Genomic DNA, 25295 nt, shown 5'->3' on the forward strand with positions numbered 1-25295 from the left:
GCACATGCCTGGGAGAAAGTCACTATTTCTGTTGGAGTATTTTTCTCGGATCAGTTCATTCTATTTGGAGAATGGCAGCCCAAGTTTCCAGTAACTCAGGCAACCCAGAATAAGCTTTTGGGGACTTACACATTCTCTTCCACTTGGTTTCCTCATTTGGAAAAAAAAAGGAGTTAATAAAACCCACATCTTAAACTTGCTGAATGTCTTACGTAAAACATCATTGTGTGGCTTGGCATAGAGATCGCCCTGAGTGTAACGGTAGCTACGGCATCCTGGACGTCATCACTCAGAGGCTGAATAGCTGGGGTGTATCTTAAGGCATATTATAATATTAATAATAGATTTTATCTCTAAATAACTCCTAGCACATTTATCACTTCATCAAAAGCCCAACATGCTTCCTTTATGTATGTGTCCTTACAAAACTGCTAAGGGTCAAAATCATATAAAATAATGCTTATACAGAGAAGCCCAGCTCCTGTCCTGTCCCCAGTTACCAGTAGAGAGAACTTTTTTTTAATAGTTCTAGGATTTTATTATGCTTCCAGTTCTCTTAGGCAAATGCAAAAAATTATATCTATATGTTCTTAAGTACACCCTTCTTATATAAAAAATAACATACTGCATACTGTGTCTGTTAAGGTTTTTGATAACTTTGATGCTGTTTTCACTGGAAGTGAAGTGAAGAGGGAGTAGAAAGCCAGAGATTTTCCCTCTTTCCTACTGGCCCACTCTTTTATTTAATTTCCTAGCATGGCTGTGCTCTGTGTTCCTTACGTTCATGGCCTTGCATTCTCCCTTACCAACCTTGGTACAAGTTGTGATTACACCTCCATTCCAGTGCCTAACACAATGCAGGGCACATAGAAGGAAGTGGTGATCATAATAATTGTTGAATGAGTGAAACATTAAGCATCTAGGGCCTGAGAGGTAGGTTTGTGCGGTATGTCACAGAGCTCCTGCCAAAGCATCCCACCTGTTGCAAATTAACGCTTCTTAAGAATTTCTGTAGCTCTTTGGGGATAGCGTTTAGTGTGTCAGTGAAGTATTTAAAGTGTATTTTTTTCTTGCAGTGAGACAGTTTTTGTTGCTCATAATTGTGCTACTCACTCAGCCCATTTCCAAATATATTAAAAAATGATTCATGGTGAGTTAGGCAAAGCGCATTATGCAAATTACATACCAAAAGTATAGCTTAACTCCAAAGCCTTAGTTCTTCTTGCACTTTAAATATTAATCATTTGGTTCAAATGTCTGATTTTAGGTCAAAACAACTGGAATAAAAGCACTGATTTTCCAGTATTCAATTGTATCCTAATGCATTTATAACCAGCTGGAAATTTAAATAAGTAGTTGAGCAAAGATATTGGGTTATTTTATGGAATCGGATGCAGAGTCTATGATGACAGCTAATAGAAGTTCCATTAAAGAGAAACTGAACTGAAATTTAATCACTTGATCAAAATTATAATTGCCCATTTAGAGTTTGAAATATGGAAACTGAATGATGGTAACATCATTTCTGTGCAAAGATAAAGCTTGAGAGTTTTGTAACACACATCCTGTATGGGTAAGTAACTTCTCTGTGGTGAAAGCATGATGGGGTTTTATGTGAAGTTTTACCAAGTTCTTTCTAAGAAGTTGTTACTACTGAAGGGGTGAGAATAGATCTAAGCAGACTTTATGGTGCTATATTCCTACTCAATACAATGTTTCAAATCCTGTATTTAAATGATGGGTGTATTTTGTGTATTGGGTTACTATGAGGCAACCTCAGAAGGTCAAGTAGCTTGTGAAATTATGAAAACCCCAGCAGCTAAATTTATCGTATCATTACTTTAATCCTTACAAGAAAAAGACTAATGAAATGGTGGTTGCTGGGATTTATTTTCAAAGACACACAAAAAAGAAGGCAGCATTTCTGACACATGAAGATTGTTGATGGACTTCTGTTATTTAGGATCTCATGAAATAACCAGCCAGGTATCTTGCATCTCATCGCAGGTTTGACCAACGCGCATGCCACTAGTTAGCTTGTTCACATCTAAGAAATATAAATGAATTGGATAATTTTTTACTTTCATGTGACTTACAACTAGTAGACAAGTAAGTCCTGGAGATCTAACGCACAGTGTAGTGAACATAGGCAATGAAATTGTGCTATAATCATCAAACTTGCCAAGAGACTAGATCTTAATTATTTCCACCACAGCAAAGAAATGATAATTACATGATGTGATAGAGGTGCTAATTATCACCACAATGACATTACAATATATAAATGCATCAAATCAACACATGGAACATATTAAATTTACAGTTATTTGTCAAATATTTCAAAAAAATAAAGACATGTTGCCAACTACAAAAAATTTAAGAAAATAAAAAATTTTTCATTTAAAATGATATCCTAAGATTTTCATAAGTAATACCACTGGATTCAATGTATTTCTAATTGTAAATGAAACTATAGCCCTGAAAGCAAGAGAAACTCATATAATTCCCACTAGACTCTTTATTTTGCAGTTGGTTCAAGTGCTTGTTTCATTGTTTTAACATATGTAGCACATTTAAGTGTGTCTACAACTCGTCATTTTGTTCAGTTCAATCTGACATTTAAAATAAGATAAATACTAACATATACTTTAAATCACAAACAATTAAATGTAGCACAGTAAATAAGCAAAATTCCAATGGTTTGAAAATAAAATGTGGTTGATGGGTCATTGTTATTGGAATTGGAATTCCTGACCAAGATGTGTGATCTTAAACAAAATACCTTCCATTTTTTGTGGGGGTTGAGGGAGGGCCTCAGCTTCCCCCTGTGAAATGAAGTAACAGGTTAAAACAACGTATGTAGCTATAGATATGGATGTTTCTCTGTCTGTTTCCTCAAATACCAAAGCAGGGATTTCTTCTGAATTAGAATATGTCAACATATAGGATTTCCATTCCATCTTTATTAACTACGCAAGCATCATGATCCTGCCATATTGTGGTTTGCACTGTGAGCCTAGAGCTAAGAGGTGCCAGGAAAGCGGACCTGGCTCCCTCCATAAATGAGTGCTGGCCTTAGGCTGGTTATTGTTCTAGCAGCCTAAAGAAAAAAGAGAGAGAGAGCACTATAATTTTTTTATTTGATTCCCCACCTCTAATTATGCATGGCCACCTTGACCAAGATCACTCATCAGGACAGATGATGCAGTGGGCACTGTGTGATCCTACAACGCCTAATAGGACACCGATGTTTGTATAACACAAATCCGGTTTTACACAGGGGAAGCTCAACAAACACAAAAAAACTTCTTTTCATTTTAAACATATCTTCAAGAGCTACAAAATAGAATAAGTCTGTCAAACGAGTTTTAAAATATCTTCCACCCAGTTTCAAGGATTTTTTTTTTAAGTTTCATAAAGTTCTTTGGCCTGCTATGCTTTATCTATTGACTGATTTTATATGACCCCATGAGCCTTACGTTGACGTGTGAGCTAGAGTCTTGCTCTCATCAGCACGTTCATTTGGGAAGCTTGCCAATTTTCTTTTGTGCATGGAGTCCACGTCACAGGTTATTGTGTTGTTTTTCATTAAATCAATAAATGCATCTCTTCCAAAATGCTGGTATGTTGTGCAGTAAAGTAGAATAAGCTACATTCATAAATGTTTTGGTGTCTCATGTTTCCTCCAAGATTGTTTCAAATCATTTTTGTTTATTGATTTAATCTGTTTTTTTTTAAAAGTCTGAGCTTGAATACGATCATTACCTTTTCAGGTGTTACCATTTTTATTTAATGATGACAACATAATCAAGATCTTCAATTATCGTCTAAAATCTACACTCTTGCTTATTTCCTCCAAAGGTAACAATGCTAATTTTCTGAAATGCTTGAGCAGGATATAAATATTAAAAAAACATTTCCAGGAGTTTCATTTCATAAAGGAGAAAAAAGTCATATTCCTGAGGATATATTTGATGAAGAAAAAAATAGTAAAATTTGGAGTGAGAGCATTGTTTCAGTCTGGGGTGTGTGTGTGTGTGTGTGTGTGTGTGTATGGACGTAAATATATGTTACCAACCCTGTGATCATCACTTGTCTATCTGTTCCTTGAAAATAGAACCTTTTCAATATTCTTGTTCATAAGTCAGATATTTTCAGAGAAAAGATCAAATGGAACAGAGAGAAATCACTTTGAAATTCAAAACTGATCAGGATCCCTTTAATCTGGAGTTCAGCAACCCAGCAACACTCTTCCCTTCAACCTGACAATCTGTTGGAAAGCACTTCTTGTCAGACTACAGAGAAAATCTTTCTAAATACAGGCTCCTGTGAGGACCTCTTGTCTTTAGTGAGTCAGAGAACTGATATGATGTATTTGATTTGGGATGGAGTTGTGATTTTTGTTGCTGCATTCGTTCGTATGGTGTTTATTCTCTGGAAAACATGTTCTTAAATCAGTCTATGAAACTCATAATGGTTTTAAATAAGCTCCTTGGAGGCTTTTACTTCAAAGAGCATCATATTGGGTAAATAAAAATTCTCTATTCTTCATATGGAATCATTTCACAATGTTTTTCTAACAACAGTGAAGGGTTTGGGAAGAGCCGTATGATATCTCTGAGCCACTGTCCTTGTTACAAACCATGCCTATGTGCAAAATACCTGGGGTCTCAGGCTGCGTTCAGCAACCTTGCGATAGTGTGGAACACCAGAAGGCAGCTGTTTCCCTTTCTAGCTTAGCCTGCTCACAGGGATCCATCAGCACAAAGGCAAGTCCGTGACCCAGCTGGGGACTAAGCCCATGACTAGGTTTCAACCTCTGTTCAATGATCAACATCACAAAATAGTTTATCAAAGTACTAAAAAACTAACAAAAATCAATATTTTAACAAGTTTGAGTGAAGACAACACTGGTGTCGTACTGGTTTAAGCCATGGACCATTGCTTCCAGACTCTTGGGCCTTCATTTATTGTTTGTAGCAAGAAGGGGGTGCATTTAAATTCAGCTCTCACAGTTCCTTGCCATCCTCTCCTGTGATTATGAGCAGGTGTATTTCTTTTCCCCAGCCACGTTCACAAAGTATTGAAATGAAAAACAGTAGTGCCATGTTACGCCTATGTGGTCGTCACAATAGTGCAAGATGAACAGAGCTTCTCCCACTTGATCAGAGGGAGAACTGTGTGTTTTTTAAGCACCTAATTTTTAAGCAGTGTACTTGATTGATGTTCTTGAATTGATACTTTTGGTGCCTGGCTAAATACAGGGTGCATATGTACCTGAGAGAAGCTCACCAGTCCAACAGCTCCTACAAATGTGAAGCTTTCCATTTTTACATGGAAAACGTCTGTCTTGGATCTTTGATTTTTTCATCCCCACAGTGGATCATTTGCACTCTTCCTAGAAATGCCATCTCACTTGGCAGCTTTTCATTAAATGAGAGATTACATTTGTCAGTGTTCTCAGAGAAAGCTGTATTTATATTTATCAGGGGCTGCTTTATACATTACGAGGTCCTTGCAGTACTGGGAAGACCATGGAGAGCTGTCAGCCCTCTGCGCCTCTTGCCTGCTGAATCCAAACAGCTCAGAACCGGCGCTGGCCCAGCCTAGAACCCAAGCATCGCAGAGCAGCTCATCCCTTTTGTAAGGGTCTCAGGTTGTGATTTATTACTAGCTGAAAACCCGGGGAATATAAAAAGAAAAAAAAATATATTTATTTGTCATTGTTAGATGAATTTTCATATGAAGATGCTTGTCACTATATTTTCACATTTAATCTCTATGCATTTATTTGTCTTGGGCAAATTCAGCACTTACTTCTTTATGGGTTAAAGAGGGGCTATTTCATAATTCTGAGATTCAGTCCACATTTGCTTGTTTTGCTGATGACTTCTGCTTTGCTTTTTGTTACAAATTCTGCTGATCAGCCATGGGAAAGTTGCATCCAAGTTCAAGTTATCATATGTATTTGAGAGAATCACACAGTTCTACTTTGTTTTCTCTATGTTATGATATCAAAAGTCAGTTTTTTGACAGAAGTTTTCTCCTATAAAATTTCCACAAGTACATTGAACAAAGGTTGTATGTTCTTTAGACATTATAAAATATTCAGTAAGGTCCTTTAAAATATTGTAAAGTGATAGGTTCAAAAAGCCTACAAATAATAAACGCTGAAGGGGGTGTGGAGAAGAGGGAATCTTCCCACACTGCTGGTGGGAATGTGAATTGTTGCAGCCATTATAGAGAACACTATGGAGGTTCCTTAAAAACTAAACATGGAGTTACTATATGATCCAGCAATCCCACTCCTGGACATGTATCCAGAAAAGATGAAGACTCTAATTTGAAAAGATACATACACCCCAGTGTTCATAGCAGCACTATTTACAATAGCCAAGACATGGAAGCAACCTAAATGTCCATCAACAGATGACTGGACAAAGAAGCTGTGGTATATATATATATATACACAATGGAATACTACACAGCCACAAGAAAGAATGAAATAATGCCATTTGTAGCAACATGGGTGGACCTAGAATTTATGATACTAAGTGAAGTAAGTCTGACAGAGAAAGACAAATATGTGGTATCAATGATACATGGAATCTAAAATATGATACAAATGCTCTTACTTGCAAAACAGAAACAGATTCACAGACATAGAAAACAAACTTATGGCTACCAAAGGGGAAAGGGGGTGGGGGAGGGATAAATCAGGAGTTTGGAATTAACAGATACAAACTACTGTATATAAAATAGATAAACAACAAAGTCGTGCTGTATAGCACAGGGAACAATATTCAATATCTTGTAATAAAACATAATGGAAAAAATATGGAAAAGAATATAAGAATATATATGTGTATATAAGAATATATATGTGTACACATATGTATTTGAATCACTTTGCTGTATACCAGAAACTAACAAAACATTGTAAATCAACCATACTTAAAGTAAAAACAAAAAAGGAAAGAAAGACAGGATTTCTGACTGGCTTTGCCCCTATAACCAAAGAGTTTAGGTGAGTCACTAGAATCTCTAGATTATGATGTCTGCAATTTGCACAATGAGAAGAGCTTATTTAATTTTTGGAATGATTTAAAGTGATAATAGAGAGTCAAAAGAACATTTGGCACATACCTTGCCTTTAATAAAATTAGTGGAAGTCGTAATTGGATACCATCATTGCCACATACTTCTAAAGAGAAGAGAAACCAAGAACTTGATTCTAAAAAACAAAAAAACCAAGATCTTGCCCCTCAGTCGAGGGAACTTTTAAGCTATTTTTACCTCCTTTTCTATTGTTCTAGTGGCGGCTGAACTAACTCCTGACAAGGTTGATGTATGAATTTCTTTTTTTTTTTTTTTGAACCTTTTGTTAATTTTCAGATAGACTAAAAGAGAGCAACAGTAAAATGAAATTATGAGGAAAGGAGGGGAACTTTGGAGTTTTTTGGAGCATAGGGACACTATATAATTTATTTCTGTGATTCAAAGCCAAAACAGTATCTGGCTCATAGTTTGTAGTAAAATTTTGTTAAACTGAAAACAGACCAAAATTCATGATGCCTTTACTTTAATAGCTAGAGTGGTTTAAAAATGCATTATTTTGTAGACAGTGGAAAAACTTGAGGAATTACTGTTGATTATGAAATACCCAACTGCTCTAAATAACTTGTATTTGTTCTGCTACTTTTAAATTGCACAGGAAGGAAACCAGTATTCAGGGAATTATTTTTAAATGAAACAAAACAAAACAAAAAAAAGCACAGGACTCATCTGAAAGTTGACACACTTCCTATAATATTCACTAAAGGGATGGGCAATTATTTGAGCGGGCATCATGGATACTAGAAAGTACAATATAATGTTGGTCAAATACATATCATAATGATAATTAGTATAATACTGGTATTTCTGGACTTAATCCATGGTTGTGTATCAGGCGCTGTTCAGTATGTTTACATGTATAGTATTATTTATGACTGCAATAAAGAACATGTATTATTTTCAATTGAAAATGAGGAAACTGAAGCACGTAGGGGTTTGGTAATTGGCCCGAAGTTATTCTGCTCTTACGTGGAAGAACTAGAATCTGGAGTTACTGGAGTCAGACTAGTTACCTTTGTGTTAATCATGCACTGGCTGCACTTTGACCTTTTCTAAGACACACTTTGTAACAATCATAAAATTCTACTCCTAGAAGCTCTTAAACCCTTAAGTGGGGCATTTGAATGAGAAGCTTGGGTGATGTCTAAGGATGAATATGTATCTATATTCTCCCATCCTCCCACTTAACGTAGCTTACATCAAAATGCTCATTACAGAAACTGCTTTCCTCTATTAATCTCCCCATTTATTAAACGTGTTACTTTAGCTTATATCTAGATAGTTTATGTCTGAAGTTCATCATTTAAAAAATAACGTGATTCTCATCTTTGCAGTGTCATTGGTAGAACAAGAAACGTTTAAGTATATAATGTTTACCTGACTAGGTGATACAGTAGAAGTCTCAGTGTTGATGATAATAAGATTAGTACTTTATGAGAAGATGTAAAGGTTTTTCAAGAAAGATATTCTAAAATGAGCAAGGTATTTGTGCTGGGTTCTATCTAGCAGTGTGGTTTATCAAGCAAGACATCTCATAAAGGAAAAACCAATCCATGTGGAGTGAGAAAACCTAGTCTCCTGTCTTGGCTTTCACATGACCTTGGAAAGGTCTCTTAACAGGTTATGAAGCTGCACACTGTGGAAGGAGTCTGGTCCTGGCAAATCTCCTGGCACCCTCCCCCTCCCTCCTCTCCCTGTCTTCATTACTCTTCAGCTGACTTTAAAAAAAAAAGCTTTATTATAGTATAATTAATATAAGAAAAACTACACGTATTTACTTGGGTGACTTTGGTCTGTTCTGAAACCTACTAAATAATGTACTCTTTAGGGCATTTACCTGGGAAAATCCCCTTAACCCACCTACCCAGATATTGTTTGACTTCCTCTCTCCATCCAAATTCCCATCTTAAATAACACCTTTTCATGGGAAGAGCTCGCTGGCTACCCTATGTAAACCTGACCCAGCCTCCAACCTTATTGGCTTCTTAACAATTATTATCTGAAATTATCATATGCATCACTTTGTTTACATGCTGTTGCCTGTTTATCCCTGATAGAATGATGTCTCTATGAAAGCACAGATCTCGTCTGCCTTTTTTAATGCATTATATCCTAAGACAAAGTAGATTCTCAATAAATATAGGTTGAATGGAAGAAAAAATAGCTATCCAATCATGCTGAGACAGTTACTATGAGGAGAAAGAAGATAGCAAATGTGAATGCATCTCCTGAACTGTAAAGTACATGATGAATTTGTATTAGTAGGTAGGTCTTAACACTTTCATGTGACTTGCCCAACGTTATAAGAGGGATTATGGAAAACTAGAATCTGAACGCAGACAGTCTGAGCCAAAGACCTGTAATTGCAGTCATTTGCTACCGTTCATGTGCAACTACAGAAGCTGGGCAAGACAGTGTGGCCAACTACCTCAAAGACAATAACTCTTTCATCATTAGCTCAGAGAGATGTCAGCCTATCACAACTTTCAGTGTAGTCCAACATGAGCTGGGAAACTCTGTAACTTATTTTAAGAACTTGGTTTAGAACATTTGACTTCTTGTTGTCTTTGGATTGCCAAAGACTGGTTGGGATCATCACAGTGAGTAATTCGTCACTCTTTACCTTCATTTGCCATGACTGAGGATATTCAAGGAAGGGCTCATTGGTGAAGAGAGCAGAAGGGAGCTGGCTGCATGAAGCCTACAACTTTCAACTCACTTTTTCATGACCTGAGAGAGAAATGTGGCTGTACTGAGTCGGATTTCAGTATTAAAACATATTTGCCTGGAGTGAACTTTCTTGGGATTTAATTCACAGCTTTTAGAAAGAAAAAGACTTAAGAGAAGCCATATGTGCTTATTTTATAATTGTTTCAGGCACTGCTTGAAAAAATTCAGGTTTTTCTAACCTTAAAATATTTTTTATATAACTGGCTTATATGGGTCCCAGTGCTAGAGCCTTTTTCATGATATAAGCAGGGCATTGACTATGATTTTTTCCTTTTCTCCTGTCAATATCATTTTATGTCATTCAGTTGTTTACACCATTCTTCTGGAGTGTTGGATAGGTATTTCTTTTAGACCTGGAGGAAACATATTTTGGTTTCTTCATCAGTTGCTTTATAAAGCTTGCCAGAGAGGTATAGCTCTGAATTACTGATATTCTATCTGGAAAAATAATTTAGTTAACCACTAAAATTTCAAAGGTTTACCTTTTGTCAAATAGGGTAACTAATGAAATGGTAAGAAATGCACAGTAAGAAAATCCTGTACTAGCCTCGCTCATCTTTTAAGAGGGGTGTGGATTAAGTAGAAAGAGCAGAATGTCAAGAGACCATCTTACAGCATTAAGGAAACAAGACACTTAACCTAGGAAAGGAGCTTACAAAAGACTCATTATTGCTCTCAAATACTGGAAGAGACATATACTGAAGACTCATAGGCACACGAAATGCTAACAGCACCTTCTCTGAACCACTCTTTGGTGAGCAAGTGTTGTGTTAGTGGGTATGTTTTCCATGAGTAGAAACAGTAAAATGTGAGGTAGAAGACTGCTTACGGGAGATGTCGTAGGTAAGAACTGATTTTTCAGATTGCCAAAACACACTTTAGAATTTTATCAAGTTCCATGTGTTTGAGGAATGAATAGGATCTGAGCCCTAGATGTCAGAAGACCTGAGATGTAGAACTAATTCTCATGGACCTCTGAGGGTCAATTGCCGTATCACTTAAGCACAATTTTATTATGTTCAGTAATGTCCAACCTTTACGTTCAGCTAAGCCCTCAGATGGGGTTGTACTTTTGAGCACTCTTTCTTGAAAATTTTAAGTCTTCCTCTATTACCTGGGACCAGCCAAGGCTGTGAAAGTGTCTGGCATGTTTCCCCAAACCATTGCCAAGACCTATGTAAGCCCCAATTTCCAGTCCAATTCAGGATGCTCTCTGAATGCTAGCTCCATGCAGGAGGTTGATGAGATGCCCCAGTAAGCTCCACACTTGGCACACATACAGTGTCTAAAGGTCCCATCTTTGAGTCCAGGTTTTGTAAGTCGATTGTTCCTGCTGACCAGTGTGGCATTTCTTTCCACAGAGTGCATGGGATTGGGCTTTCTGAATGGTGCTAACATGCTGATCCTGAGTAATCTTCACTCATGTTAGACATAGGATGAATTCAGGACTACCAGTGCTCCATTGTTAAATGCTGGATAGAAGCCCTGTGTGTAGTTTCATGTGTAAGTTCTCATTCATCTGTGTGCAGACCTTGATGAAGCCTCCAGTGTGTAGTAACTGAGAGCCATGGGACTAGCCACAGGCAGCCTTTACTCTGTGTGCACCCTAACACTGGCACTCATGGTGGCCACCCAGCCCCCCATTCATTCTCTGTGATGCATTCTCTGATGGTGGCAGAAACTAGTTCTTCCAAGGACTTGCATGACTTTTGCTCCTAAAAGATAATGAGACCTTTCATTTGATATCTTCTTTGCATCCAGTCAATGGAGTGACACTGTGCTTTCCCAGGTCAGTCTTTAGCCACGCTGGGTAAAGAACATGCATTCCTTGTATGAATGGAACCACCTGTTACTCTGCCCATGGGCTCTTTGTCTGTCATTTCATGACTGGTTTTGTGTGGAAAGCAGAATTATGGTCAATATTGAAATAAATTACCTTCTAAGAAAGAAGTGGTCAAGACTTAAAGAGGTCAAGAGAATGCATTATTGGGAAATGTGTTGTTTTTTTTTAATGTTTACACCATATAAAATTCTGAATGGTAAATTGAACATGACCATAAAATGAATTATGGTTAAGATTTTTCTGCTTAATCCGGAAAACACTTGCAATCGTGGTCATTGTCAATAATGCAGAGTAATAAACTTTGAGACAGTCAATGGGTCAATGGAATTCAGTATTCATGGGTAGCATAATGGATAACACAGAATTATGAGAAATGAGGTAATTAGCATTAAATACATGGTATTAGAGGACTTCAGGGAGTCCTCTAGTCCTCAAGTTTGGGAGATGTGAAATTAGCCAGGAACAGCATATGTCACAATATAGAACATTCAAGAGAATTTATTGACTTGAAGAGAAACAGGTGGTGCTTGGGCACTAGGTATAATCTTCACGTCCACTGACTGGACAATAATACATAAGTAACTCTTCTCCACTCATTGTTCTATATTTTCATCAATAAATTATTACTCTTGGGGTTCCTGGAATCTTCTCATATATGTTTAATCAAATTGTTTATATAGATGGGTACCCTACGAGCTATTTGCTTGGGGCCCCACATGCACTAGAGATGGCACTGCTCATCTGTTTTAAAAATTGGACTGTATTCTGTAAAACATTTCTTCTGACTCTAAAAGGCTATGATTTTACATGACCCTTTTATTATCTGTTCCATAAATATATTTGTGCATCATTTTAGCCAACAGTAAGAATAAGCAAGCTTAAGTAGACTAAACTTGATGTTCAAATGAGGTAAAATATTCTGTGATATTGTGAGAAAAACTAGATCAGATTTGAGTACTGGTGGGAATAATAGCTGGATCTTTGCTGAGTCTATTAATTAATTTTATGATTCACTAGCAAACAAGTTATACAAAGAATTTCTGTATAAATTCAAGATCACAGTTAAGTGATGCACCGGTGAGTGGGACTTCTAAGGTTTTAATTAGTTCCCCATGGTTAAGTCAGAGAATTCACTAAGAACAGAGAATCTATTGGCCATGTTAGGGGACCTCATGACCCTGGGAGAGCTTATTTTTATACACTTTAATGTTTTTTTCTCCTTAACAGAGGCACTGGGGATTGAACCCAGGACCTCATGCATGCAAAGCATGCACTCTACCACCGAGCTATAGCCCCCACCCCCATTTATATACACTTTAATCTGGGGTCTGGGGAAGGACAAATGTCTTTGCTGAAAGGCTTTACTCATTAGTGTAACCTTGGCCGCACAGATAGCTAATCGATTTATTGGTGCACAATTCAACACACTGGATAGTTCCTCAGGTAGGTCTCGCCATAGCCTACCCTGTAGATAATAACTCTTCCACTACACAGGTCCCTTTCATGTGCTTATGTGTCCAATATAAGTGCCCCATAAATACAAAAAAAAAAAAAACCCAGAAAACAAAAACCTGAGAACAATTAAAATATCAAGATATATGCCAACAATGAAAACTACTCAGCTTTTGGGGGATTCCTAAACATGTGAAATGAGTTAGCCCCACACCTTCAATCAGGGACTGATGGGTTTGATTAGTATTTGATGCGAAGACTTCTGATAGTAAAATGTTTTTATCCATGAAACATTGAACACAATGTAATTCAGGGACAGAAGTGGCCTTAAGTATTGTCATTAAGTCTGCAACAGGTGCTGGGGACCTGTGGGAGATTTGCAGGAGGAAAGTTGATAAGTAGTAGCTTCAAAGATATTTTAAAAAAACTTATATATCAGGTTTCAGACTGAAATGGGAGGAACCAGAGATTGCATAGTATAGTCCATGCATATGTGTTTTGGTGTCATAAATCTTGACTTTAAAACTCATTTGTTAGTTACTAGCTGTGTCATATTGGGCAAAGCAGCTGTATATGGTTGTGCAGGTTGTACACTGCCCAAGTTCTCTCAGCCAGCAAGATTCAGCCAATGATCTACTTGCAAGGAGATGCACAGAGTTGCTTCTACCTGGAAGTAAGGAAGACTTTTTCTCAACCCCAGGAAGGAATTTTGTACCTTGAGGGTACTAGTTAAATCTCTGAGACTCAGTTTCTTCATCTTAAACATGTACATCATAATATCTAGCTTGTGGGGTTTTTGTGACATTTATGGAGATAAGGTGGGAAGAGCCTCCCACAATACAGGCACTCAGTTAGAGGCTGTTAGAATACTAGGACCGTGGCTCTGTGCTCAGCTCTGTGTATGTATGAGAAATTATATGTATTATAGGATGTCTTCTGGGAGATAGAGTTTATTTGTGGGAAATAAAATGTGCCCAATAACCATACTGAGTAGGAGAAGTTGGGGGGCCAAGAAAATAAAGCTTCATGGCAGAGTCTGGGGGCATTTCACTGTATAATTTACAAGTTATACCTCCTTAAGGGATGTTTTTAGAAAGTCCTTCGTTTTGGAAAAATGTATATTCACTGTGACTAATAATATGAAAATTAGCCCTTGAAAACAAGCCTGGGATGAAATATACCAACATGTGACTAGCATAGAGGGAGCTCACTGAGTGGACTTGCAGATTACAGGGTTCTTGGTTTAAACCCTCTCTCTGCTGTGTATCAACTTCTTGTTCTTTAATAAATTATTCTCTGAGTTCCTGTTTCCTCAGTTGAAGTGGATTATGTAATAGACCCCATCTTAACACTTTTACTGTGAGAATTAAATGCAATCATGAAATAAATAACTGTAAATTATGAATAGTATTATTGTCATCCTTGAGCAGGGACACTAGAGGTGACTGACTTCATCCATTTCCAAATTTCGGTTTTTCTGTAATGAGCATGAATTCCATTTACAGCAGAAAAATATAAACTTAACTATTAAAAAACATTCCAATATGAGGAAAACTTGTGATTATATGTAAGAAAGCAGGCATGTTTCAGAGACAAAAGCAATCAAATTTTCTCTGGGTTATGTCAAGTGGAGTAGAGTGGAGTGTTTTCTTATGCGTACTGTCAACTGAAATAAAGGTGCAGTCTACATTTTATTTGGTAGGAGGAGGACTTGAGCCAGGATAACAGCCTCTCAGATAGCTCTGAGGGACTGCTCCAAAGAGGGAGGAGAGGAGCTAGGATTATAGGAGTTTTACAACAAAGGCCAGGTAGTTGGAACAATAAAAGATCACTTGTTATCTAAAGAAAACCAGGCGTCTCAAGTTAAAGAATTTAGTGCTTTTCTGTGTATGGGAGGGAGTAAACATTTGGGCTCATTGAATTCATTCCTTTGACAAGCACCTAACTATCTAAGGCCAGTATCCGGTCCTTTCTTATTCTGAGTCCCCTCAGGGTGCACCATTGTGAGTGGCTGCAGAGGCTGGGCTGCAGGCTTGTCTTCACTCGGGGGTGGCAGCAGGGGCTGATGATTTGATGGCTTCAGCATTCTTTGTTTACTGATATGTTTTTTTCTTTCACAGTACCTTTTTTTTCCAGTGGATACTTCCAAGGAACCATCTTTATATTCCTGCTGGGCTTGTATCTAAGCTACCAAAATAGGGGAAGGAGTGAGTGATCAGGGTAAGTTTGTCAGATTTAGGGAGAAATTAAGAGAACATGCAGTTACATGTGAATTTCAGGTAAACAATGGACATAATTCTTTACTCTTAACTATGCACCTGGTAATATTTGGGGGTATACTTAAAGAGCATTCATTGTTTGCATGAAATAAGAATTTAACTGGGCATTTTGTATTCTATCCAGCAAGCCTACTTAAGGGCTTAGTAATTGCAAAACTCACATCCCTTATCTTTCCTAAGGCAATGACGCTCTTTCAGACCTGCTGCGTTAATTTCTCCCTAGGCTGCCAAAATAGAGAACAGAGTGAACCATCAAGGCCGTCTAGATCTTGCTCTCTACTCTCAAGGATTAATTAGGCTAAAAAAAAGCAAAACAAAACACAAAAAGCCGGGCAGAGATGCTGAGGGGGATGACAAGATGACATCACAAAGGCCCAGCCTGATGCAGCAACTTCAAATAGAGAGGAAGGGGTGAAACCAGGAGGTACATTACTTGTGGTGTCAGCAGGGGTAACAATCCCTCAGCAGTCTTCTAAATCAACTTTTTCAATGCAAGCATGAATTCATTTTGCCTAAATAGATCAAGGTATGAGAGTAATTTTTCAAATCTACAAACGTAGGCAGCTCTTCTGAGGTGGGAAGTCAGGGTTTGAAAGCATATTGGAAACTGGGGCTAAAAGCTGTCAACCCTTGGGATCTCAAATGAGGGGTGTGTGAATCTGCAGTGTGTCTGGGACCAGGAGCTCTAGGAGCTGTCAGGAAGGGACGTCTGCCCTTGCCTTCCATGGACTTCCACAGTGTTTTTGAGAGGAACGTGTCTAATACACTGAGCATGGGCTAATTTTATATAGTTGAAGATTTGGACAGTAAACGAGCTGTTCAGATTAGGGATTACCTGTGAGCAGACCTGATAGCATATCATTAGGATGTTAATTTGTTGATTGAAAACAAGCTCATATGGAAAAATGTAAGCAAATTCCTATTGCACTTTGCCATCATCAACATTCTGCATTTGGGTAAAGGACAGTTTAGGTTGAGAATTCTTACTACTCTATTTTTCATTTTAATTATGAAAGCATTACTTCAGATACCTTAGGAAGAATTGTGTGTAAATTTTACAAATTGTCATGTAGATGGGCTATGAAAGTCTAATAGTTAGGATTTCTAATCTGTTGCTTTGAAAACAATCATCCTCTTTTGGTCTGACAAGGAAAGCACATGATCACAGATTTGTTACAGAAGATTTTGCCTTTTAGTGTATTTTGGTAAGAAGTAGTTTTAGAGCAATTAATTATGCATTAGCTGACAACTTATCACTGCTTTTTTTTAATCAAATGTCTCACCACACCACGTTCTAATTTTTATTCTCAGCCATCTGCCAAGCTAGGTAATTTTACCACGTTTTGTTTTACATATGTGGCCTAGTTTGAAAATTTCAACATTTTTCTGGCTTTGTTTTCAACAGACACCAAACTCACATAACGGAATGTGTGAACGTTCCACATTTTTATACAAATATAAGCATCACAGAAAATATACATACTATTTTTACTTGAGAAATATTGTTCATTAAGCCATATTTAGTTGAGTGCTTACTTCTTGATAAAGTCATCTGAATACTTCTCTTTTGTTTAAAAGAATACTTCTGATGGCTGGAAAAGAACATCTTTAAGATGTTCCTTGACTTCTGGTTATTCTCAGACTTAGGGAAAAAATGTTTTTTGGGAGTGAGGGTATAGCTCAGTGGCAGAGCGCATGCCTAGCATGCACGAGGTCCTGGGTTCAATCCCCAGTACCTCCAATAAAATAAATAAATAAACCTAATTACTCCCCACCAAAAATATATGTCTTCTGCACCCATTGCTGGTAGACCAGTCCCACAGCTATGGCTTCAGGCAGTGAAGAGGATAAAATTCTAGTTCCCCATGTCCACATGGTGGACATGAATTGAATAATCCATGTTAAATGGGTCATATACATGACAAAGAAAGCTTCCTAAAATTTATTAAACACAGGATTAGGCTGAAAAATGCCCCCAGGTCACCAAATATATGTGCATGTCCTCATACCTGGAGACTGTATTTGGAAAAAGAGTCTTTCCAGGTATGATTAAGAATCTTGAGATGAGTTTATCTGGGATTCTCTGGGTCAGCCCTAAATGCTGTCAACAAGCATCCTGAGAAGCGAGAGAAAGAGAAAGACACACACAAAAGAGAAGGCTTTGTGGAGATAAAGGCAGGGATGGGAGTGATGTGGATGCCAGCAGAAGAATGCTGGGTACCAACAGAAGCTGGAAGAGGCAAGGAATGTATTCTCCTTGATTTTGGCCCACTGAAAATGTTATTGAACTTTTGGCCTCCAGAAACGTGAGAAGAAAAATGTCTGTTGTTTCAAGCCACCAAGTTGGCAGTAAAATATTAAGGCACAGGAAAGTATGGGAAATGGATGCAGCAACCTACTTTGTTCAGGACCTCAATACGTGCAAGGTGTTTTTGTTACATTATCCTACTTGCTCCTCAGGATTATGTCTAGTTTGAAGAAGATTATATTCATATTAATTGTACAGAGGAGAAAATAAAGGGAACTTGCCCAAGGTCCTGCACTGCAGAGCAGCAGTGTCAAGATACAAGAGTTCAAGCGGCCCTAAAATTTATGGTGCATTTTCCTATCCATGTTTGCTCACTAATATATTATTCCTTTAAATCCCACCCCAACACTGGTGGCCTCTCGATTAAAGGATTTATTGCTGATCTTTAGGTAGTAATGGAAAGAGGAGATGACCATTGTCTTAGATGAAGTTTTCATCACTACTTGCCATGGAGAGAATAGTCACCAAACATCTCTAGTATTTTTCTGCTCTTTTCCACTATTATAGTTATTTTCACAGAAACTGGCTAGCTTAAGATGGAGCAGCCTGTTAGATAGACTTTCAAATTTGTTGTGAGCCCTAAAGTCTTAACAGCTGGAGTTTCTCTTCATGAAAATCTTAGCTTTGCTCAGAAGACTGAGTCTGAGAAAGCCTGTTGCCCAAGAAAATGATAGATTTTCATTTGTCCACCCCCCAAGAGAATAAAATCAGGGTGAAAGTGTTAAGCCAGGGCACACTTTAAATGTATTCATTAACAAATGATTACAAGTATACATTTATGACTCAGATGGTTTCCTGTGTTAATGTGAAGGACCAGAAAAAATAGACTGTTCCTCGTTCTTCATTCTTTTATTCCACTTGTAACATGCTAACAGACACATTCTAGCCTGAACCTGATTTTGTTAACATCTTACCAGATTAGGTGTAGAAGTGACTAAGGTTGCGCTGACTTATGAATCAGTCCTAAAACTACCCTCTCCATGCTCTCTGGTCTCCTTCTCTACCTTGTTCTTATTCTCAGGCCAGAGTGGATCTCAGGGAGGAAGTACTAGGTTTCATGATCTAAAGGATAATCTTTAGCACCATCAGATAGGTTCTGTCAGTGTAGGATGCAGTCAGTACAGGTAACTGCAGCAAGGACTAGAGAGGTTCTCTCATGGTAGACATTATCCAAAATATCCATTAAATAGAATGAACCTATTCAAAAGGGCATAAATAAGATGATTGTTTTATTATGTAAAATGTCTGTTTTGCATGGTTTTATTCACCTGAACACAAATTTATTCATGAATTCACGGCTCATTGTTATTAAGGCCACAGTGATTCTCCATCACCTGCCAAGTTACATCATCATCCTTGCTCTGGATGAGGCTGGACTTCCACTTGTCTTGTGCTGCATCCGCTGAACGGACCTTCCTTTTCCGAGTCCTGTGAAATCTGATCAGTTGCCATTTTCCGTTGGGATACTGTTTCCTCATCTCATGACCTGAATTGTGATTTCCCTGAGTCTTTTTATGTAGATTCTCTAAATGTTCAAAGTTCACTTTGTGTAGAGCCTTTGGAGTGGTTTGGCCGCTCTCCTGCTGGCCACAAAGCAGGTGCCTTCTCTGCTGGTTCAGTCAGGAGTGTCTGTGGTCAGTCTGCTTGGCTTGGCAGCTTTCTGTCTATCTGGAGCACCCTGACTGGCTCCATCAGCGTCCTCTGCTATGCCGTGACAATGACAATTTATAGAGTATTTTTCTCTTGGCAGGAAAAGTCATTTTTAAACTAAAAATGAATCCGACCATGAAAACTGCCATGACACTTGCTGACAGCACCTCTTGGATGGCAATATCTTTTTATGTATGAGGTTTAACTTATAGACAGTAAAATGCACAAATCTTAAGTTCACAGTTTGACAAATGTTGACATCAAGATACAGATCACTTTCATCCCCTACTATAGGTCCCTCCCCCCCTTTTCTATCAACCCCACCCCCTTTCCCAGGCAATCACTATTCAGATTCTATTACATTGATTAGTATTGCCTGAGTTTGAACTTCATATCAATGGAATCATACATCATAGGTTACAAATACCTCATGCCTGCATCATGGATATTTCGTGCCTGGCTCTGGCTTATTTTGCTCAACATGATGTTTCTGACATTTATTCATATGTTTACACTCATCGATACTTGATTTTTTTGTAAATAGATAAATGGTCTTCCAGTCCATGAATATACTACAGTGTATCATCCATCAGTTCTGCCATTGATGGATATTTGGGCTGTTTTCAGTTTGGGGCCATTATGAACAAAATTGGTTTGAAAACCCAATTTACAGGACACAGTCCTCTTGGGAATATACCTAAAAATGGAACTGCTGTGTTACAGAGTAGGTGTTTGTTTAACTTAATTAGCAATTGCAACATCAGTACGTTAAGGGCAGTTGTTAAAATATTTTATGTCCACTCCGGACAGGCAGCAAGAGTTCAAACCCCTGTAATACCATGGAATCAACAAGTTGGCTGTTATTTCTGAATTTTTAAGATAGTGTGTTTTATTCATTTATTTTGATAAACATTTAACAGAGACAGAAAATGAGGATTGTCATATGCGTGACCCTAGAAACTCAGGCTGCCTCATTACAGGTGGACCATGAGCAAGGATGCTTTTCTTAATGAGAGGAGTTGCACCCAAGCTTACTTTCCAATGCTTGGGTGCACCTCTCTTTCTTTCTCTAGCATGTGCATTCTCAGTTGTGGTGATAACCAGCCCTGAGGGGGTGAAAACGGGGTCTTGAGAGGAGAGGGGGCTAAGAAAAGAACTGATGCTTTCTAACTGTAAAGCACAGGGACACGTGCAGAGCACAGCAGAGCCGTGATGTATCTGTGGTGTTGCTGTACATCTATGAAAGTCTCCTTGTGGGGGGCAATCTTGAAAAAATGGCTTAGGAACACTGATGTAGTAGCTTAAATATGATTTCTAAGATGACTCCGTACGTTGGTGTTTATATTTAGACTCTCTAGTGCCTAGGTCCTTTCTTTCTATAGCTCACAAACTTCTATCTTACAAACTTGTGCTGTAAGAAAGGGTCTCAGAGAAGACAGGGACCTTCCCTGGAGCACCATTACATGATCTCCCCCCCAGCCTGGTCTGTTTCTCTGCGTCATGATAAGAGAACTTCAGTGCAGTATGTGTCTCTATTTGACAAGCTGGGGTTCATGGTTTTGCCTCTGAAGAGTAGTCTGAACCCATGCTATGAAACATAGTGTTATTTGCCTCTATTCACCTTGTCAGAAGGTCTAAGTCCTTACTATATTCTATTTGTGTTCCATGAAAAACAATCCATATTAATTTTCTTGTTTGAGTTTTTAAAAAGCTTGGCCAAGAACCTGCTGAGAAATCCAGTCTTATTCTTGAAAAATCCAGTCTTGCTCTTATCAATTCTTTCCCTAAGACCAGTAATCTGCCCCCTGATCTCAAGTCCAGTGCTTCTGGTCATGACTCTTTTTAAGCATCCCTAAAGAGACCTTCTATTTTGCTGTCTGGTCATCCAAGCTTTGCCTGCTTTGCTCCATTGACTCAGAATATTGAGATTCTTTGATACTTATGTCATTCCCCATTTTCAAATGTTTACCTTAAGAAAAAACAGAGATTTCTATGCCTCTTACACAACAAGCCGTGCTGACACAAACTGACTCTCCTTGACATCAAATGTGTAGGTCTCGTGCCATGTCCCAGTCTTCCTCCCTCCTACTCTGTCTTCTGCAAATACATTGCAGTGTCTAGTAGTCAGTTCCTCAATTCTGACAAGTGTAATTCTACACAAAGTGGAAGAAGCTGATTTAATCCCTCTTGAGCTTATCTGTGGCAGGTGACCTGGGTGAGAAATTTGCTGTGGTCCCTCCTGATGGGCTTGTCAAGGAAGAATGACGAGTATTCTTTGCATCTTTTCCCCCACGGACTCTTCTTCCCTTATTCTCATTGAATAGATAAGAGGCTTAGAGAAATAAATGCTGGGCAGGCTGAGACTGGCTGGAGTCTAGGTTTTGAAAAAAGAGAGAAGTGACTTTGAGGAAATATGTATTCCCTAAATCTTGTACATTGGGTGCCTTGAGGTTTGAAGTAAACCTGCTCTCCCCTCCTCCACGCTGCCCAAGAGGTGGGAGGAGCATTTAAGGGAGCATTTGGATTCCTGGAGACTGGAATATAAATGGTAGAACTTGGGAATCACAATGATGAGAGAGCTGGGAGTTGGTCCAGAGCATCAGCACCGTTAGCCTTTGAAAGGTCCACGCAGCCTCAGACAGCGCACAATTTTGTGGGGACCATGACATAGAGATCTGTGGTTATTAAGTACGGAACCCTGCGTGACTCTAAGGAAGGGAAAAGGTATCCTACAAAATGACTGACTGCATTTCCCATTAAACCTTCAAGGCTGGGGGGTGGGGGTGGCAGAGATAAGGAAGTCCAAAGCCAATTTGAACTCCTTTGGAACATGGGGAGGGAGAGTCCATGCACTCAAGTGTTGAGACTCAAATTTATACTTATTTTACATTTAACAGTACTGTGTTAGATTTTGACCGTAACTCTCATAAATAGGCCATCTGTCTAGAATTTGTATCACTTTATCATTTTTATTTTTCTTCAAGGCACTTAACACTCTGATATAATAGTATGTTTGTTTATAGCTTTTCTCTCTACTAGTTTTAAGCCCCATCAACGATGAAGCTGTGCCTTTCTTATTCACTGCTCTGTACCCCATACTTTTAAAACAGTGCCCTGGTGTATAGTACTCAGAAATTCTCCTGGTAAAAAAAATAGGAGATATTGATGATGTCAAAATATTTAATCTTAAAATATTGACAAGATGAATCTCTCTAAGAAATAAAGTAATATTTCCTGGATTCTTTAAAATAACAGTATATCATCATTCTGTGTTTTGCTTTAATATTCTGTTCAATTTATTCGATACCTTTGCTTTTCTTGTATGACTTATCTTTGTTCAGAAGATGATGCCCCTGGCCAGCAGTTGGGGAAGAGTATGATTTTATGAGCTCACTCTATTTCTTTGACAGTCTTAGACTTCTAAGCAGCCTGAAGTGACCTTATTTATGTCTCTCTTTGCATATTGCTAATATACCTTGCTATTTTAAACATATATCTAAATAGTGTGTTTTGTAATCCTTCTATTTCTGATTTTCCATAGTAATAATAGATCACTTTCATATGGTAGATATTTAATATTGTTTACATCTATAGTCTACATGGTATGTTTACATTGCTATCAGTGAGGCATTTTTAATATATTTTGAAATGTAGAATTTGTGCTAAAGGGATTAAGACAACTCTCTCTGTTTATCTAGAGTAAGTCAAAAAGTAAATTTAAGGCAGGGGGAAAATATTGTGAGAATCTAAGAGTAGGAGATTCCAACCTGTCTGGAGCCAAATTCCAGCAGACTTTAATCAGCACTGCATATATTCTGATGAAAAGAGAAAATCAGGATTTTTCTTTACTGTGAAATCTCACCAGATTACATATCTCTCCAGTGGGAGAAATTCTTCTTTATTAGTCACGTAGTGTTTAGTAATAAATCTTCCCTTTATGAAAGTCTTAATCCAACTATAATAATTTGATATTTGTCACAGTTTCTCTGGGTCAGGAATTTGACACTGACTCGGCTGGGAACTTGTTGCTCGGGGCCCCTCCTGAGGTTGCTGCAACCACCTGAAAGGTTCATTAGAGCTGGAGGATCACTTTTAGGTGATTCTGTTACCACGCTGGCACGCTGAGGCTGAGTCCTGCAAAAGAGGACTCTTTTCACACGGGCCTCTCCATGGGGCTGATTGAATGTCCTCACATCATGATGGGTTTTCCCTGTAGAGAGTGATCCAAGAAACCTAAGCAGAAGTTGTAATACCCTTTATGATCGATCCGTGGAAATCATGCTTCTACCCTGTCTTTTTGGTCATACAGACCAATCCTGATTCAACGTGGAAAGAAACAATAAAAATATGAAGACAATAATTATTGGAGTCCATTTTATGGGCTGACTTCCACAACTTTCATACTTAAAACTATCTCTAATCAGAATTAGAGACAGAGAAAGCAGAAACATATTTCCCCAGTTGTGAACACCCACATTGTTAAGCTCCTTCAATGGTATTTTTCTGCTCTCTGAACTGATAATCAGTATCTCCAATGTCCAGCCCTGGTGTTCTTTAGGGAGAATCCAAATGATATTCAAATAGACATAGAGGAGTCCTAAATAAAACACTGAAAGTACTTTTTTCTCTTCTTCTTCCCTTAAAATTTTTTTCTTTATTAGGTATCAAGTTCAGTAAAATTGGCCCGTTCTTATTTAATATTAGGAGGGAAAACAAAACCAACACAATGACAGAACTGTAATCGTACCATGTTCCTAGTCCATTTTCTCTTCTCTCTCAAACTATCATTGCCTGCCTTGTCTCCCCTCACCTGTTCCCTCCCCTCTCCTCCTCAGTAGAGAGCCCTCTCCTCTACTCTCGCTGTCAGATGATGACCTTGCCTCTTAGTTTCTTAGCAATTAGACATGCTTCTGTAACAGTACGTTAACTTTCCTACATCTGTGCTACATACTCTCCCTCACTTCTGTCATTAGGAAAAAATTGTGCCCTCAGCTACTGTCAGTGCTTCCCCTCCTGTTCTAGAATGTATCATCTCTTACTCATGAAACTTCTGCAGCAACTGAGGTCTTTCTTTCCTCCATTTTCAAATTTTTATTTTTGGGGGTCATTTCCATCAACTTAAGAGCATGCCATTAATATTCCCATTTTATTATTTTTTACTTTACCTTATATTCATCTCCAAATGTTGCTCATTTTTCTTTTCCCCCTTTTTTTTAATTGAAGTACAGTCACAGTGTGTCAATTTCTGCTGTACGGCACAATGTCCCAGTCATGCATATGCATACATATATTCATTTTCATATTTTTTTCATTAAAGGCTATTATGAGATACTGAATATAGTTCCCTCTGCTATACAGAATAAATTTGTTCTTTTCTATGTACTTTTATATATAGCGGCTAACATTTGCAAATCTCAAACTCCCAAATTTACCCCTTCCCACCCCCTTTCTCCTGGTAACCATAAGATTGTTTACTATCTCTTTGAGTCTGTTTCTACTTATAGATAAGCTCATTAGTGTCCTCTTTTTTTCTTTTTTTAGATTCCACGTATGAGTAATACCATATGGTATTCTTCTTTCTCCTTCTGGCTTACTTCACTTAGAATGACAATCTCTAGGTCCATCATGTTGCTGCAAATGGCATTATTCTATTATTTTTATGGCTGAGTATTAGTCCATTGTATAAGTATACCACAGCTTCTTTATCCAGTCATCTATTGATGGACATTTAGGTTGTTTCCGTGTCTTAACTATTGTAGATAGTACTGCTATGAATATTGTGGTGCATGTATCTTTTCGAATTAGAGTTCCCTCCAGATATATGCCCAGGAGTGGGATTGCTGGATCATATGGTAAGTCTATTTTTACTTTTTAGAGGACTTTCTATACTGTTTTCCATAATGGCTGCACCAAACTG

At 38.0% G+C, this 25295-nt stretch overlaps 1 long non-coding RNA gene and 1 other non-coding gene across 8 annotated transcripts in view; one reads left to right on the forward strand and one right to left on the reverse strand.

The window, feature by feature from the left end:
- The window catches only part of LOC141577567 (uncharacterized), an 839800-nt gene that overhangs the window by 515806 nt on the left and 298699 nt on the right, over nt 1-25295 (forward strand). The gene's annotated exons all lie outside the window — the stretch shown is intronic.
- On the reverse strand, nt 12914-12986 carry TRNAA-UGC (transfer RNA alanine (anticodon UGC)). Its single transcript has one exon. It is a non-coding gene; the product is annotated as a tRNA-Ala (tRNA).

The sequence above is a fragment of the Camelus bactrianus genome, chromosome 4 (assembly GCF_048773025.1).
Source record: "Camelus bactrianus isolate YW-2024 breed Bactrian camel chromosome 4, ASM4877302v1, whole genome shotgun sequence".
Classification (NCBI taxonomy): domain Eukaryota; kingdom Metazoa; phylum Chordata; class Mammalia; order Artiodactyla; family Camelidae; genus Camelus; species Camelus bactrianus.